The sequence below is a fragment of the Acinonyx jubatus genome, chromosome B2 (assembly GCF_027475565.1).
Source record: "Acinonyx jubatus isolate Ajub_Pintada_27869175 chromosome B2, VMU_Ajub_asm_v1.0, whole genome shotgun sequence".
Taxonomy (NCBI): Eukaryota; Metazoa; Chordata; class Mammalia; order Carnivora; family Felidae; genus Acinonyx; species Acinonyx jubatus.
In genome coordinates, this window is record NC_069385.1 from 134865498 (window position 1) to 134884535 (window position 19038).

General features: G+C 43.2%; 1 protein-coding gene and 1 pseudogene across 1 annotated transcript in view; one reads left to right on the forward strand and one right to left on the reverse strand.

The window, feature by feature from the left end:
- Positions 1–19038, forward strand: part of RNF182 (ring finger protein 182) — a 62770-nt gene that overhangs the window by 39819 nt on the left and 3913 nt on the right. The gene's annotated exons all lie outside the window — the stretch shown is intronic.
- Positions 2538–4182, reverse strand: LOC106974161 (rRNA-processing protein FCF1 homolog; annotated as a pseudogene).

Sequence of the window (19038 nt, forward strand, 5' to 3'; positions counted from 1 at the left end):
GGCCACAACCATACCTAGCAGGGCCAGAGAGGCGCGTGAGGACGGTATCTGCCTGCTTACGTTCTCTGACCTTCCTTCCTTAGCCTCTAGATGTGTGGGAGGCCTGAAGCCTGTCCCTCAAGCTGAAGCTCCAGGCTACCTAAATAGGCCTCCCCCTTCCCCCCCGCCCCCCCCAGGAAGATTGGGGTTGTGTTTCCTTCTGTTGTCTGTGTAGTAGCACCCTGGAGGTGGTCGCCTTGCCAGGAGCTGTCCATCTATTTGTTACATTTCTTTGGAGCTCTGGAACACCAGCCTTTAGGCCACCAGGGCAAGGTGCTCAGGGGGTGTCTCCCGTGCGGATTGCACCTGCCTGCTGGCCTCGGGGAGGCAGCTGGAGATTGTAGTGGGTGAGGCACACTCGCTTCAGAAACGCAGTGGGAAAAATCTCCTGTCTGTGTGTGTCCGCAGCTTTGTCCGTGCAGGCGAGGACCTCAGTGGTGGTTCTTAGAAAATACAGCTGTGGTCTCTTTCTGCGGTGGTAAAATCCACGATGCTTCAGCTTTTCAGTTCTATTGGGTAAGGAAAACGATGTTTTTTAAATTCAAAAATTAGACCCTTTCTTGCAGTTTGACATATTTTTATCTAGGTTAACATGCTTGTCTTTTTTTTTTTAATTTTTTTTTTAATGTTTATTTATTTTTGAGACAGAGAGAGACAGAGCATGAATGGGGGAGGGGCAGAGAGAGAGGGAGACACAGAATCTGAAGCAGGCTCCAGGCTCTGAGCCATCAGCCCAGAGCCTGATGCGGGGCTCGAACTCACGAACCGTGAGATCGTGACTTGAGCTGAAGTCGGACGCTCAACCGACTGAGCCACCCAGGCGCCCCAACATGCTTGTCTTTTTTATCATGACTAGGTCACTGTTGATGAGCCAAACTGACGTTTTAAAGTTCATAATGCAACATCATTTAGTTAGCCTACGATGTGAAATTTGATCTAATCCCATATGTTTTTTTCATTAGTGCCAAGTGGGGGGAAAATGGACATACTCGAAGAGCTCAAATTTTAGTACGTCCCAAGAGGCTGTCTCCTGATTGATCGTCGGTATTTCACTGAGATCAGTTGGCTGTGATAATGCTCTTTCTCGCTCCTTTTCTCTGTTCAGCTCTTCAAAGTCATTGTCTATCTTTTGTCTCTGTTACGGCCAGACTTTCACCCCAGCCCCGTGCAGTCCGTCTTTTCCTTAGATGCTTATGGTTACGTGCCGTCTTCTCTAAGTGTTTGTCTCATTGGCCCGCGTGCTGCTTTGACACTTCCCTCTTCGTCATTTCTGTCCTTGGATTTACAGATCACCTGTCTTTCTTCCTGTCTTCTTTATGATTCTTTTTCTCTCTTCTCTTTCCCCAGCTCATTAACGATGTTTCCAGATCTTGCTGATGCATCCTCGCATTTCTCATTTTCTCTCTCTCTACCTTACTTTAACTTCCTAGGAAGGCTCACGGTTTGCCAGTCTTACTTCTCATGATTTCAGTTACTCCCCATAGATGGATGACTTTTAGAACTCTGTGTCTCGTTCTGAGCTCTGATGTTTTTATCTCTATATTTATTGTGGAGTATAAGATGTTTCAACTTTGACTTTTTTTCTAACAAATAAAAACAAAATCTAAGAGAAAGAGTACACCGTGTTCTTGAGGTGCCTTTTAAATGTATTCCTGTCACTGATGGGGCCCCTGGCTGCTGGTTGATCAATGAAAAGATTTTGAAGATGGGTTTAAAGCCTTCTGAAAGTTGTCCCCCAGTAGCTGTCTTATTTTATTTTGTTTTATTTTACTTGCGAGTAATCATCTGGTTTATAAAAAGATACAACAAATTTTAAAATGATACAAAATATCAGTTTCAAAAACCATCAGAAAGTGAGTGCATTTTTAATGTTTATTTTTTTATTTTTTTAAAATATTTTTTTAAATGTTTTATTTATTTTTAAGACAGAGAGACAGAGCATGACTGGGGAGGGGCAGAGAGAGAGGGAGACACAGAATCTGAAGCAGGCTCCAGGCTCTGAGCTGTCAGCACAGAGCCCGACTCGGTGCTCGAACTCACGAACTGTGAGATCATGACCTGAGCCGAAGTTGGACACTTAACCAACTGAGCCACCCAGGTGCCCCATATTTTTTTTTATTTTTGAGAGAGAGAGAGAGAGAGAGAGAGAGAGCAGAAGAGAGTGCGAGCAGGGGAGGGGTAGAGAGAGACACACACACACACACACACACACACACACACACACAGAATCTGAAGCAGGCTCCAGGCCCCGAGCTGTCAGCACAGAGCCTGACGTGGGGCTCAAAGTCACGAACCACTAAGATCATGACCTGAGTTGGAGTCGGACGCTTACCAACTGAGCCACCCAGGCGCCCCCAAAGTCGAGTGTATTTAGCCATACTCAGCTCATAACAGAGTGAATGAGTAAGTGGAGTAATAATTCGTGTTATAGCCTATTGCTACGGGAACTGGCAACAGAACAAGTTGGAAGGCAGGCGGAGGAACTCTTTTTTGAAGAATTAGAACCAAGGGGCTCCATAATCACCTGGCATCTGTTCAGCGTTGTACCTGTAGTAGAAACGTGCATGATGGGAACTCCAGGGATCTTTCCATCCTTCACTAAAAGTCCTGGTCAGCTGTGGCCACGGCGTGGCACTGCTTAGTTACCATCTATACTGAGCGGTCATTCGCATAGGTTCCTTGGTGTGTGCATGGTCATCTTCCAGCCTTGGATCCTTGGCAGTCCTTAGGGCCCCTTAATACTTGTGCCCCTGTCTCTCAGTTTCGGCCATTAAAAAGTCAGTTATACAAGGGATACACTTGGCATACAGACAGCCCATCATTGACTATCCTACGTCGACTTTGGCTTTAATGGAAAAGTTGATAACGTTAGTATCAGCCAGGATGTGGTAAGGTGGGCCCAGCTGTGTGTTATATTGGAAGAATAAGCAGGAAGGATGTTGGGGGACTTCTGTGGCCTTGAGCGCACTGGGATCTTGCTTTTCTTTCTTTTTAGGTTTTAACCTGTTCTTCCCTTCAAGTCTCTGATCTCTGAGACTAGGCCTTCACTTGACGGTCATGTATTTCTTGCTTCTTTTGCTTCCCCATTTTACTCTGCCCTGTTGTTGTTAATAGCTATTTATTTATTAAAAGAATTATTTTCGATGTTTATTTATTTTTGAGAGCTAGAGATAGAGCGCGAGTGGGGGAAGAAGAAGAGAGACAGGGAGACACAGAATCTGAAGCAGGCTCCAGGCTCTGAGCTGTCAGTACAGAGCCAGAGGCGGGGCTCAAGCCCGCGAAACATGAGATCGTGACCTGAGCCGAAGTCAGACGCTTAACCGGCTGAGCCACTCAGACGCCCCAATAACTGTTTATTTTAATTTTCCACTACACCCGGTCTCTGCATTGGCCCAATCTCGGCTGGCTATCCTTTGCATTAGACTCTATGACATTACTTCTCCATTTAATATATCTTGTCCCACAACACGTTTCCCTCCTTTCCATGAAGATTTTCTTTTTTCTTTTTTTAAGAGGAAGTAGCATCTTTTTTTTTTTTAATGTTTATTTATTTTGAGAGAGAGGGAGAGAAACAGGGAGAGAGAGACAGAGAGAGAGAGAAGCAGGGAGAGAGAGAGTCCCAAGCAGACTCCATGCTGTCAACACAGAGCCCAATGCGGGGCTCGATCTCATGAACCACGAGACTGTGACGTGAGTAGAAATCAAGAGTCAGACACTTAACTGAGCGCTCAGGCGCCCCTCCACAAAGATTTTCTAGACTAATTCTGACCACCTTTAAGGATACTAGCATCTGAGCTCTATTTTTCTCTCAACCATAAAATTGGGAGAAATTTTTTTCATACCTTAGAAGCTTCCCTAAGCCAATTATTTTCTGGGCTGATAAGAAAGACAGCAGCACTCTTCTAGGTTTGCCTTTTGAGGGTCGGAGTGTTTAATGGGTCTGTCACACAACACAGTCGCTTAACCTTAATATGTAATAAATACAAAAGTATCTTTCTTCACAGTGCGCTGCTTTTCCTGTACAACTATCATTTTTAGCTCCTCAAAAATAATGCTGTAGCGTTTCGCTTTATCCTGATCTCTGTGGTTGAGTTTGTGCCAGTCAGTAACGCCACATTTTGTAGCTGTGTTGCCAAGTGACATCTTCATTAAGGTTGAGTCCGAAAAGCCTGTTGAGAAAAGCCATTCAGGGCAAATAAATGCAACGAAATCTGACTTGATTTCCGTTTCCCCTTGCCCATTTTCTGGCCCATTATTAAAGCATTTTTGCCCCTTATTAAAGCATTTCGTGAATTCGATTGTTCTCATGTTGCTGAGTCAGAGCACAGTTGGACTTCGGTAGCTGTAAATATACTACATTTCAGGAGGTGTTGTAAATGTTTTTATTGGTGCTGGAGAAGAGACGGTATGTACTTTAGAATTTGGGAAGTGAACAAAACACTTTGGGGACAGGAAGAGTATTTTTGTCACTTTGTTTTTACTGTAGAGTAATATTATAAACATAACACCTTTATAGCTTTTCCTGTGTCTATAATAATTTTGAGAAAGCTATGTTTAGATATAGTGGTGATGACAGTTTTGCTTAGTATATCAGGGTACATTTAGAGAAAATGAAAAAAGGTCTTAAAGCAACATATAGCTTCTTAGGTTGATGTCTGGACATTTACAGAGAAACAATCTTAAAGGAATTGTATTGTATCCATTTTATTAATGCATATCTGTGATGAGCCTAAACCTGAAGCTAATGGTGGACAAATATGTATGAAAATTGGGGATCGTCAGTAATGAAGATAAAGGAATTCATTCATTTGTTCAACATCTATGAAGGGCTTCCTGGATGCTGTGATTTATGAATATTTTTACATATTTACTTTCGAGTTAAAGATTTTTTGGGAAATTCATCTGATCGGATTCAATATTTCTTTACGATAATTATAGGACATTAGATTTATAATTTAAAAACCCAGATTAAAAATGTACAGTGTTCAAGAATGTTTATCAAGACAAAGTGCTCACTTCACCACACTTAGCAATGTGTGAGGTGGTAACACCGATTGATGGAGAGAGGAGGAATCTTGGAGATAGTTCAGTATACTTATTTATTTGGCAACTATTTACTCTGTGCTGGCTTATGATAGGTGCTTGTGCCACAGTGGGAAACAACGTATCAGTGGCACTTGTATTCTTAGAAACTACATTCTAGTAGTGGAGATTGAGAGCAGACAAATTAATTAGTTAAATTGGGATTATGGAAGTTGGTTGAAGAAAAAAAAAGGGTGCTATAATAGAAAACAAATGGTAAAAGAATTTTAAAAAGAAGGTAATTAGGGAGGTGCTCCCTGAAGACTTTATCTGGAGGTTCAGATCCGTAAGAGAGAATGAGCTTGGTAAGGACATCTCACATCAAGGACATCGCCTAAAGCAGGAAAGAGCCTGGACTGTCCGTGCAACTTAACAAAGGCCTATGTGATAGGAAGGCAGTGTAGACAGCGGTTTAGGGGGGGACTGGAGGGAAGGCAGGGGCCACACTGTTGTGCCTTGCTGTATGGAGTTTGGATTTTAATCTCTATGCAGTGGAAAACTATTGAACAAGCAATAGGTATGATCTAATTTGTATCTTTAGAAGTGCACTTTTGGCTTCTGCAAAGAAAATAGTTTGCAGTGGGGCAAGCTTAGAAGCAGGCAGATCAGTGAGGAGGCAGTTTTGTAGTGGACGAGGTCGAAGATCTGATGAAGGTGGAAAGACTGGAGGCTCACTTTGGAAGCGGAGTTGACTTGACTTGCCCGTGGGTTGGACGTGGGGATGAGACACACCGTAGAATCAAAGATGACTCCCGGTTTGGGCCCGAAAAACAGGAAACTGTGGTGCCGGTTGTTCCAATGGGGACGCTGGTTGGGTGGGAGTTGCAGAGGAGGGTTGAGGCCGGTCTCGGACTTAGGTTAATTTGCCATATTTATAAGAGACAGGTGGTGGTGTCCAGTAGGCGGTATGGAGCTGAGAAGAAAGGCACGAGCTGTAGACACAAAATTGGGGGAGTTGTCAGATGGTATTTAAAGCTGTTGGGGTAAATGAGACAATCCAAGGGAAAGATGGCAAATAGAGAAGGAGCATGTGGCTCGAGGCCAAGTGCGAGGATGCTCTAGCATTTAGAGATTTGACAGAAGAAGAGCTGGCCGAGAACGTTGAGAACGAGCAGTCAGGAAGAGAACTGGAAGAGTGTTCCATCACGGCAGCAATGAGAAGAGAGGGTTTCAGGAGGAAGGAGGTCGTCATTGGGTAGAAAGCTGTCGAGAGGTAAAACCAGATAAAGGCAGAAAAGGATCCACGTACCTTTATAATCAGCTTCTGATTTCAGAACTCTTATCTTGTTTGTCTTTGCGTCCCCAGCATCTAGCATCTAGCTGGACACATAATAGATACGAGGAAAATAGTTGTCGAACGATTAAATGAAAGAGAGTTTCAAAAGAGAGGTATATCATGAATGAGTCAGTCAAGAATTAAATTCAGCAGTCGATCTTTTAAGTGAGTTTCTAAATCCATCGAGATAACGTTACTATCAATTGCTAATAAACGGATAAAAACATATCAGAAGTTTTTGATCTTCTGCGTGACTTCAGGAACGTGACTGCATTCTTTTTGGACAAGTAGATACATTCCATCTTTGTTCCAAAAGAGAGGTGCTTACATTGGTTTGGAAAAAGAGGGAATATTTGCATGTGTGCGTGTGTGATGTTCGTTTCATTCAGTGAAACTGGCATCAGAATAGTTCAGCTCCTTCCACCTAAGTTTGAAATTGAAATTGCAGAAATGGTGCAAAGCACCTCAGTTTCTTTAGACATTTTATTCTTTCTTGATATGGTCCGAGAGTTTTAGTAAGCCTTGGCCAGGGGAAATTATGGAGGAAGGAATTAATAGCAAAGAGGTTTGTTTAATGGGGAAGGAGTCAGTCACTTTTAATAATAATGTCATGTGCAGCCTGTATCCCCGTTAACCCTTGATTTTCTTAAATCTTATCTTTGCCTCTTCCGAGTAAAGAGGAAGGTACAAATCAACCAATCGAAACTTGTAAGACTTCTACATGATCTGTTAATGCCCCCTGTAGACAGATTAAGAAAAACATAATAAAAGATCTCTGGCAACTCATCAGATAGTGGAGCTTAGTATGATATTGCAGAATTAGTAGCATATACTTTACTTGCAGCATGTTCTATCTATAGACAGAAAACCTGTGTACCTTTCGGTACTGTATTCAATGCAGAGTCTTCTGTTAATACCAGATTGGAACGCTGAAGGACTTTATTTTTTTTTAGAGAAGGCCCAAGTGAACGAGGGAGGGAGGGAGAGAGAGAGAGAGAGAGAGAGAGAGAGAGAGAGAATATCCCACAAGGGGTAAAGAGGCAGAGTGGGGGGGGGGCGGGGAGAGAAGGGAGAGTGAGAAGGAGGGCTCACCTGGGGCTCATGTTTTTACACGAAGTGGGGCTCACGCTCACCCGATGTGGGACTCGAACTCACCAACTGTGAGGTCATGACCTGGGCGGAAGTCAGAGGCTTCACGACTGAGCCACCCAGGCGCCCCTGAGTACTTTAAAAATATCAATGGCTATGTTACTTCTAGATTTCCAGGACATCCATATGGTGCTTATTTATGCAAAAATGTTTATGCCTATGTGATTTCATGGAATCACTGCCTCGTGAGGCAGGGTTCATTATCTTTTAGCCCAAGATCCCGTAACCAGTCAGTATCAGAGCTAGCCTGCAAATCTAGGTCTCCTGATTCCAGATCCCTATGTGTTTCCATCTCAGACTGCCAGAAGTGACGGTCATGTTCCTGGCTGTACATCCAGGGCCGTGAGGTTGCCGATGTGGGTCACTATGCATAGGGCGAGGAGTACCTGGTTTTTCTCCTTTGTTGCTGGACGTTCATTTGGATTAAAACCCTAGCAAAGAATGCATCATAAATCTCTCCTCCGCATGTATAAATAGCGGCTTCTTGTCCAAAATCAATAGCTTAGAATTGTAGATCATTAACTTGGCTGTATTCGAATAGATTATGGTTCCCTATCAAATTAAATTGCTTGGTCCTGGAGGAGGGGCAAGAGTTTTAATCTTTGAGGGAAGTTTCTGGAATGGTGTGTGTGCTGTCAGGCAGCCATTAAGGATTATGGGTGTTGCAGATTAAATTCATTGAGAGTCAGCTGTTGATCTGTTAGGAATGAGTGCTCGGCATCTGTCAAGGCAATTCTTTTAGGGTTTTCTAAGTGACAGCCATTTATAATAGCAAGAAAGATTGCTTTTAATGAAAAGGCATAATAGCAGAAACCTGAACTCTGAGGTGGTCATGCTGTAATATGAAAGTTCAAATATTGCTAATGTTTCCCAAATCATTAGTCAGAGAATTTAGGCTGTCATAAAAACTGATGCCCACGAAGTGACCCTGTTTGAGGAGTGAGGCTCCTTTTGCAAAAAAAAAAAAAAAAAAAAAAAAAAAAAAAGAAATTGAAAGACAGAAGCAAATCGTTAGCACTGGCTCTGAAAACAGAAACCATAGATCACGGAAATGACAATCCCTTAGTTTGTATCAGTTTTGTGTCGTCGTCGTTGTTATTGTTAGAGAGCCCTTCAGGATCTCTCGACTCATCATGTAGAAAGCGATGCTAGTCATGTTTATTTTCCAGGATGGGAGGAGGATCCAGGAAATGAGAGTTGGAACTTGGCAGCTGTTGCTCTGAAATAAGGGGAAAAATAGAACCTGTTCCGTTGATGCCAAATTAAAATGGTTGATGGACTCTGGGAGCATGATTCAGGCTAAATGAAACCTGTGTGAGAATCACTCGGAAGAACCTAAAGTCACCCCAAGGCATAGAAAATCAACTTGCGTGGACAGTAGAGCAATACGCAGGCCAGAGCCCCGGATAGGTGGAAAATAGGATCACAGCGACAGTTTGTTTCTGAGCTCCGTTTGTCCTAACTTAGGGCATCTTGGAAAAAATGCTTACCTTCTATGGGCATTTACATCTGTTAAAAGGGAATTATAATTGCCTTTCACCGTTAGGAAGATTATGCAGGATTTCTAAAAGTTTTGAGCTTCTTGGAGGCTTATAATTAACAGAAACTTATGATAAAGATCATAAAGGTTTATATATAGCAAAAATACAAGAACTGGATTTTGACCAAGAATTTTCTCACAGAGACAAAAATTGCAAGAACCACAGGGTCAGGCAGCTTCCGAGTACGTAAGAATGTCTAAATCTTCTAGGTAGGAACGGCGGCCATTGATAAATGAGGAAGATAATTTCTTTGGACAGAGATTAGCTTTGGATTTTGTCAGAAAGGGATAGTTTAGCATGGTAGGCTGGTGATCTATTGTTGTAAAGCAAACCACTTGAACACATGGTGGTTTAAAATAACAGCCATTTTATTTGCTCATGATTCTGTGGATCAGCATTTTCTACTGGGTTCTGTAGGGATGATTCTTTGGCTGGTCTCTCTTAGGGTCACTCATTCAATGGATATAATTACTGGTGGTTCAGCAGAGGCTGGTTGCGCCATGATGGTCTCACTCGCATGACTGGTGTTGGTGTGGATGTTGATACTGGCTTTTGTCTGGGCTTCTCGTCTTCACAGAGAGTAGCCTGGGCTTCCCCACATGGCTGTCCCAGGGTCCTAAGAGGCCAACAGAAGCCGCAAAGCACCCTGAGGTCAAGGGTCAGAACTCTTAGGAAGTCACTTCACTTTGCTATTCAAAGTAAGTCACAAGGTCAGCCTCGATTTCAGGGATGGGAAAGCAGCTTCCTCCACCTGTTGATGGGTCAATAGAAAGTCACATTGCAAAGGGCTGTGGAGAATTATTACAACTCCATTTGCATGCAAACAATCTACACGTGGTGGGGGAAGGGCAAAGGATAGTTAGGTAAAATGGTCTACTAGTAAATTTAAAATTGAAATAGAAGAATTATATCATGAAAAGCTGGGGGAGAAGACCCAAGATAGCCTAAGATCCAAACAGGAAAGACCATGAACAGTCTAAGTTTTTGAAAGTATAGATGAATATTTTTGAAATATGAAAATATGATATGAAGAATTCTTTTTTTAAATTTTTTTGATGTTTACTTATTTTTGAGAGAGAGACAGAGCGTGATTGGGGGAGGGGCAGAGAGAGAGGGAGACACAGAATCGGAAGCAGGCTCCAGGCTCCAGGCTCTGAGCGGTCAGCACAGAGCCCGATGTGGGGCTCGAACCCACCAACTGCGAGATCATGACCTGAGCTGAAGTCGATGCTTAACCGACTAAGCCACTGAGGCGCCCCTGAAGAATTCTGATCTAGTGGTTTTTTGATATAACTGATATGTGTTAATACAGCTTCTGAAATAGAAACCAGGACTTGAGCGGTAGCAAGATAGCCAAGGAAAAAGTAAGAGGATTCTGATACTTGTGGGTGGCAAGTTTATGTATTCTTGGGGTTAGACAGTTTGCTATAGAAGGAATAACACAAAAGAATATTCGGGAAGGAGAATCCTTTTTAAAAAGTGAATTTCAAAAATCTTTATGAACTTAGAGATGTATATCAGTTTGACATGTGTCTTTACACAGCAGTCACTGAACATGATGAGGACTCCCATGTCCCGCCCCCCCCCCCCCAATTAAACTTTTATCACAAATTCCCACGTTTTTGATCTGGATACACATTTGAAAAAGAAACCCAGGAATTACAGTTGGTGAGGATGATTCTGGGAAGATGGCAAGGTAAAGTGGTTCACTATCCTGCCATTTTCCATTCTACTCTGCCTCTCCTGACCCAGACCAACCCCTGGAGCCAACAGAACCCGCAGTGCAGGGAAGTCCTGAGCTCTGTGGAAGTTGAGGGTGAGAGGGAGCGGGTGGGGGCTTACTTCCTGGGCCGGATGGGGCTGGCAATAAAGGTGGGCATCTGATAAGTCCTGGGGGAGGATCAGAATGCATCGGATACTATATAGAGCCTGATCTACAAAGGTTGAGGGAGTCTTGGGAGGAAAATTGGAAAATTGAAAACCTCCCTCGCCCCACTGTGTGCGGGTGACTGTGTGTGTACGTGTCCCACAAAAGACCAAGGAGAAGGCGAACCCTTGGGCTGAGTCCTCCCTGTTTCGGAGGCTGGGAGAGAGTGAGGAGACTCTAGAACATAAAGCCCTCCCCCTTGGTGCCTCGGCGGGGCCCTGGTGCCTGCCTGCTGTCGCACTGCTCCAGGAGTCACTCTACAGGAACAGAGGCCACTGTGCTCCCATTGCTGATGCAAGTGCAGCCACATGGGTCCTCCAACCATCCGACCTGAACCCCAGCTATACAACAAAGAGAAATAATGGCACCACAGCCAGCGAGAAGACAGTCCGTGAGAACAGATAGAACACACGGTTAATGCGATAGAGCAGCGGCTGGAGACGGATGACAATCTGACAAAACGTAGTTAAGAGCGTGTAAGGAGATTTAAATGCAGCACAAAAAGGCTTCCTAGAGATGAAATGCGTGAATTTCCAATCAAACATCAGCAAATGAATTAAAAGAGGCGACGATTATTCCTGAGGCTTGAATTAGCACCCTGGCCAGTCAGGCAGAAGAACCCGAGAGCACAGAACAAAAATATAAAGGACGGAAATCACAAGAGAAAACAGATCCAGGAAATGCAATGTGTGAGTAACAGGAAAGGCAGAAGGAGGCAAAGGAACGGATGGAGGAAAGGCCATAATTACATAAATATAAGAAACGATTTTTCTGAGCTTTAATATCAAGCCTGGAGTCTATAAATTAAAAAAAAATTGTAATGTTTATTTTTGAGAGACAGCGTGAGTGGGGGAGGGGCAGAGAGAGAGGGAGACACAGAATCTGAAGCTGGCTCCAGGCTCTGAGCTGTCAGCACAGAGCCCAATGCGAGGTTTGAACTCACAAACTGCGAGACCATGATCTGCCTGAGCCGAAGTGGGACGCTTAACCGACTGAGTCACCCAGGTGCCCCTGGAGTCTATAAATTCAAATGGCTCATCAAGTTCCAGGCAAGATTTATGAAAAAACACATCTCTGTATACATTGGGAAAGCGCTTGAACTCTTGAGAATAAAAAGCAAAATCTTAGAAGCTTCCAGACAGAGAAAACAAATGAACTACCATGAAGAAGTATCAGACTAGCCCCAGATTTCTCATGTATGACAGAGTGCTAGAGACAGTGGAGTAACTTCCAGAGACAAAAAGCCAGCAACCTGAAAGCCACATACATACCCAAGCTGCCATTTCCCTGTCAGAGTAAAAGAAAATTTGCTGCTCTTTAGGAACTCAGAGATGCCATCACCCATTTTCTGACAAAAATACTCCAGAAACAGTATAAAACAAAAAGTATCCACATGAGAAGTTAAACAGAAACACCTCAAGGTGAAGAGAGATACTAGCAGAGGAAATTTTCTACATTAATCAGTTAACTCAAGTGGGAAGGAAAGAATAAATTGGAATATAGCAGTCTTGACATTCAGTGAAAATGAGCTAAAATTTCCCCATCAAACGTTTGATACTGTTAGACTGAGTTAATAAGCAAAATGCAGTAATCTGGTGTTTATAAGAAAAACACTTGAGACAAAGTGAGAGAAGGTGAAAATAAAAGGATGGACGAAGATCCCATGCAAATACGGAGAGTCAGAAACTAGCAATATGAGGTTTAGACAGGTAGTATTTAAGGGAAAGGCATAAATCAGATAAGCAAAGACATTACATAATAATTTTTAAAAGGCACAGTTGATGAGGGAGGTAAATAAACCTGTATGTATAGAATAACATAGCCACTAAATCTGTAAAGCAAAAGTATTACAAATGCAAATATAGTTATGGTGAGAAATTGCATAAACATCTCTTGCTTGTCTCAACCTGTGCTAACCTTGTATAGAACCCTAAGATGGAGAAATTGAACAAATAAAAAAGTTGGATTTGATGGGCATGGGACACCTCACATCCCTTAACACAGAATATTCGTTTCTGAATCAGATGCAAAACTTGATCATATACTTGACCACAAAGAAGACCTTAGCAAATTCAAAGGCAAGGGATTTTTATAGATCTTGTTCTCTGATCATAACACAGTAATATTAGAAACAAATAATGGAAGGTAGTAAAAAGACCCTTTACTGTTTGGAAACTTAAAAACATTCTTTAAAACCTTAGCATCAAAGGAGAAAACAAAAGTCAATTTAGAAGATACCTAGATATCTGTCAAAGGAGCACAATTTATTCCGAAAGGCTTGGGATAGAGTGGGATAGCTAGTGGGAATTTTACAGCCTTTAGATGTTTTCATTACTTAAGAATAAAGACAAATTGTACCCTTATTATAAAGTGAGAAAAAAGAATGACAAAACAAACTAACAAGTTAGAAAGAGAGAATAATAAAAATGAAAGCTGAAGCTCATAAAACAAAAAATAACGTAAAGGACAAATGCATTTTCTAGTTCTTTGAAACAGCAAAATAGATACAAAGATTCATGTGTTTGATTAGGAAATAAACAGTAAAAAATGTACAAGACCAGAAATGAGAACAAAGACGTAATCAGAGAGGCAGGAACGAATCAAAGAAGATAGCAAAGAGAACGGTATTCAACGCTATGGCAACGAACTTGAAAAACTAGAAGAGATAGGTTATTTCCTTGCCAAATATAAATGTCCAAATTTGGAAGAAAATAAAATTAGGACTGTATCTTATACCGTATATAAAACTGAAAACAAGTTAAAAATAAAGCGAGACAAACTTTGTAGGAAAACAGCCACATGTATAATATTAGGAGCAGCATTAAGATCGGAGACCTAGAAGCTGCAAGAGAGAGGATGAACATCTGACTGTCCGAAGAGTCAAATATTTTGCATTTCAAAACATATGAAGCAAAGCCAATAAATAGTAAAATTTGAGGAAGCGTTTGCAATACAGAGGACAGAGTTTCATGTGTCTCATGACAAGGAATGTTTACAAATGGACAAGAAGGGCCCAACAATCCAATAGAAAAATAAGCAAAAAATGAGAAGGTGTAGTTCAGAGAGGAGCAGACACAGAAAGCCAACAGGTGAGAAGGCACTCAGACCCAAATCATGATCTGTCACCCCTCAGACAGGCAAACATTTGAAGTCCAATAACATCTATTGCTGGTGGGGGACAAAGTGCTTTTATTACTACTGGTTGATGTATGGGTTACACTCCTGTTGGAGAGCAGGCTGGCCACATCTGTTAGGGGTAACATCTGTTTGACTCAGGAACTCCACTCCTTTTCTTTCAAAGAGATAAAAACACCCGGATGTAAGGATGCTTATCATGAGGTTGTGTTCTGCCGAAATGTACGTGTTGGGGAAGAATGGAGATGGATGAATGTCTACCAGGAGAGAGGTGGTTGGCTGTATTACGGTGTATCCAAATGATGAATGAAATATGCACTCATGAAAAAAGGAATTTTTCATCAGTTGAATTGAGAGCTTTTCATGAACCGTTATTGAATGGGAAAAGCAAGATGCGGACAAGTGGGTATTAAATAGTCAAGACAATGGAAAACACGGTGCTTGTGTGTGCCATTATAATGATATGTACTGGATAAATATGTGTACATGGAACTATATACAGAAGAAACATACCAGCTAGTTAATATGTGTGACTGGGGGGGACGGGGAAGAAGGTAGCATTGACGCTGATGTGGATGGAGGGAGTGAAGAGGAGAAATTGGCCAGATACACAAGAACACACACACTCATGCGTGCGGACACGCGCACACACGCGACTAATAAACAATGATATTTATGACGACCTTTGCATGTTTAGTAAATTTAAATTTGTATGTATATGTGCATGTGTGCTCGCGCACACAAGTGAAATTTTAAAAGTACATGTATTCAGTTTTACAAATCATTTATAATTTCTGCCCTAGCAAGGAGGAACCTAGATCTAAAAACATAATACATTCTCAAATCAAATACAGCATGGTAATTGTGTCCGGGGCTCTTGGAGTTGTAAGTAGCAGAAATCCAATCAAAACACCAGCAGAAGCAAAGAAGGGAATTCATTGGCTCACAGGAGCCTCCACCCAGGTCCGGTTCACCTGTCGTCAGGTGTCTGCCTTTTGCCTCTGTCTGTATCTCCACCTTCTGCTGTCTTGTATTTCTCTTTTTGGTTTTGGCTGTGGCTTTTTCTCCCTTTTTCTCCCTCTGGAGGGCAGGACAGTTCCTTGAAACATCTTTTTCTGGTCTGTGCGCCCTCCCTTGGCCTTCCAGGTCACAAAGCCACACCTCTGGAGAGAAGGGAGGCAGCGCGGGCAGTGGACGGTGGAAACACAAGTCACATGGTTTGAGTGCGCAGGGAGCACGTCCCCGCAGAAGCGGTGGCAGTGGCAGAAGGGGGTGCAGGTCTGTGTAAAGGAGAAAACCGGAAGATCCCAGGTAGACGGAAACCACAGATGTCTGCTGGAGGCTTTGCCTCAAATAGAAGCAAAACTTGCATCTTTAAGATCAAAAGAATTGAGCAGTGGAGGAAGTGGGTTTGAGTCAAACAATAAGTACCGTACATTTAGGGCAGTGCAATTAAACGTTGGTCTGATAGCACCAAGATTCATAGTAGGTAAATATTTACGTGGATGGTCTTACCCCAGATGACTTATAAAAGGATTGAAGACTATTAAGTGGTTGATAAGGAATATCACCTTCATATAGTTAAATACGTGTTTTTCCAGGAAAAGAAAACCTTTTCCCAGCTTTACTGAAATGCAGTTGACATACACCATTGTGTAAATTTAAGGTGTAACCGTGATGTGATTACGTGTACATATTGCAAGATGTTTACCACGATAACATGGGTGTAACACATCTGTCATCTTGCCTAATTATGTGTGTTTATTTTTGAGGCGGTTTTAGCATGCCAGACTCTGTCCCCTGTGCCTGCTGACACAGACTTTCAACAGTAGTTCTCCTCAGGGAACGCGCCAGACCGGCGTGTCTTAAAGATGCTGTTCATTTCAATATTGACTTAACAGTAGCGCCTGGATGTTTAGGTGACGAATAAGTGACATTTCGATTTTGTGGAAGAAAAAAAAAAAAGAAAAGAAATGGAAGTACAGATCGTAGAGGGAAAGATAAGTTGATCTGAAATACCTACTGACAGAAAAATCCAGGCTATTAAAAATACCAAAAATATTTAGGCATTTCCTTTCCCTTCCCTCCCCTCCCTTCCCTGTCCTCCCCCTCTCCGCCCCCCTCCCCGCCCCCTCTCCCCTTCTTACTTCTTACTTCTTACTTTTTACCGTGAAAGATAACACCAGTACAGAAACAACGTATTGCCCGATGGCATATCACCAACTGAGCACTCCTGAGAACCCAGAGGACCATCAGCCTATCAGCCGGTGCCCTCTAACCCCGCTTCTCCACCCCTTCAAAGGCATCCGAGATCCTGACTTGGATGTTGATCGATTCCTGGCTTTTCATGTTAGCTTTACCACCTAAACTTGCATCCGCACAGCTTAGTTTTGCGTGTGTGTGTGTGTGTGTGTGTGTGTGTGTGTGTGTGTGTGTGTTTTGAGCTTTCTAAAAATGGAACCCTGCGGTATGTGCTCTTTTGGGTCTGACTTCCTTCACTCCGCATCGTGACTGTTGCCCGCAGCTCTTGTCAGGGGTGAACGCCTAGCTTTTGGAGGACCAAATAACTCTGACTCGTGGCAGCCCAATGAAGTTACAGATTTTCGGTTATTAGGCGAGTCCTCTGAGAGACCCTCGAGTCACAAGGAGACAGTTGAAGTATTTACTGTTAAGAACTCCAGCAGGTGGTACCCTGCCTTCCCGAGAGGAACGATCGCCATGCTGCTTTATGGCATCCCAGGAAGAAACCCTTGTCCTGGCCGCATTTCCAGGGATGCAACTCAAGGCTGTCAGCCAGCCCTGCCCAGGGGGGGCCTCTCTCAGAGGCAGGACTTAAAGTATTTGTGCTGGTGAGAGCGGGTTTGCTACGGTTGGCCTTAGGACTGAAGTAGATGTCTCTTTGATTGGATATTCGAACATCTGGTATTTTCTTTGCACGTTATCAAGAAGCCCCCGATGCGAAGTTTTATAAAGAGGAACATTATCTCATAACACCGTGTCACCACATTCGAAGGTCCGATAGAGTGGTTTCCTGTGACAAAAGGAAAGCTTTGTTTCAAAGCGTGGTACAGAAAGTATTAATGGGACGAGCTGCTCATCAAATGCCGAATTTTCACATCCATATACGCTTCTTGCTGGTGTTACTGGATGCACAGTCTAGCTTTCTCTGATTTTGCTAACTTGTCCTCGCTGAATATTTCACTTGCTCTTTTCCAGATATCTCGGCGTATATGTTTACATTTTGTCTTTTACTTTTTCACACACCTTCACACCCATCGGTCCTCTCGATGGCGATGGAGGCAGTCACTGCTGCGAATTCTAGCCCTGTTATTAGTTTCAGCCCGCCTGGGTTTTGGAAGGCAGTAAGGCTGAGTGGGAGGACGACTGCACAGAGAACAGAACATACTCCTTTGGGATGGGCCTGTGGTCTGTGCGTGGCCACAGGGGACGCCTGACAAGGGGGAGCTGTCCAGGAAGCAGACTTGCCCGGTGCCGGGCCCCATTCTGTGAAGGTGGCGAGGACCGGGTGTAGTGACAGGGATAGAACATCTCCGTGGCCCTTGGCTCCCCTCCTGGAGATAGATGTCCATCCCACAGGAGACTAGGAAGCCAGCTTCGTAGAATTGTGGGCAAGCTACAGTCCCATTTCGCGATCACATGGGCACATGCTTCAGGACCAGGAATGAAGAGAACATTGAGGGCACATGGAAAGAAAGGGCACAGAAGAGAGGATGTGTGTGTCTGTATATCCTTTCTCGTGCGTAAGAGGAGATGTACAGAAATTGGCTTATGATGGCAGTTTTGAAATGAACACATGCATTCGTATACAATAAACTCTATTAAAAAAAAACAACCCGGGGCACCTGGGTGGCTCAGTGGGTTAAGCCCCCAACTTCGGCTTAGGTCATGATCTCATGGTTCATGCGTTCAAGCCCCATGTCGGGCTCTGTGCCGACAGCTCGGAGCCTGGAGCCTGCTTCGGATTCTTGGTCTCCGTCTCTCTCTGCCCCTCCCCCACTTGTGCTCTGTCTCTCTCTCTCTCTCTCTGTCCCTCAAAGATAAATAAATGTAAAAACTAAAAACTAAAAACTAAAAAACAAACAAACAAACAAAAAAAAACCCCTACCTCCGTGTCTTGGGTGATACTAGAGATTCTGTTTATGGAGTGACTTCCTTTTCCCAACATTATGTCTCGTAACTGCCATCCGTTATGCCTTTTTGTATTATATGATATCAATTAACAAATTAGCTGAAGTCATAAAAAGGAAGATAATATATATTCACAAGCCAGCTGTTCATAATTCCAAATATTTCAAGTCGAGGCACCTGCTGCCTCTCCTCTGTTAAGCAGGATGACCCACAGCGAAGTTAATCCTCGAAGAGTTGTGCTGGGCTTTCTACAGCTGCTGCGGCAGCCTTCCGCCACTGGGCTTGGAAGTGTGCTCAGAAATTCAAGTACATTTCGATATTTTCCCCAGCAAAACATAAGATCAATCTCTTACCAAAACAGTCATACACGTCAAAGCCAAATACTGGTGATGTGGAGACGGCCCAGACTTCAGCCCCCTTTGTGACTGCTAATAATCGAGGGCTGACTGGGCGCACGAAATCAAGCCTCAGCCTTCTGTCCAGAGCCAGTAACAGCACCCGAGGGCCGACGTTAGGCACTGTTGACTCTATTATGCTTTCTGTTCACTGCAGAGACAGAGTTTACATGAAATAAACTGGGCGAGTAGGGGAACTTTGAGGACTTCGTCCCCATAGCCATGCATGCACGATTCTTCTCGCTTAGAGATGCAACTGTGCATGTATTGTTTACTTCTCTTTTAAATGTTTGCTGATTTTTTTAGCGATAGAGCAGGAGTGTGAGTGGGGGAGGGGCAGAGAGA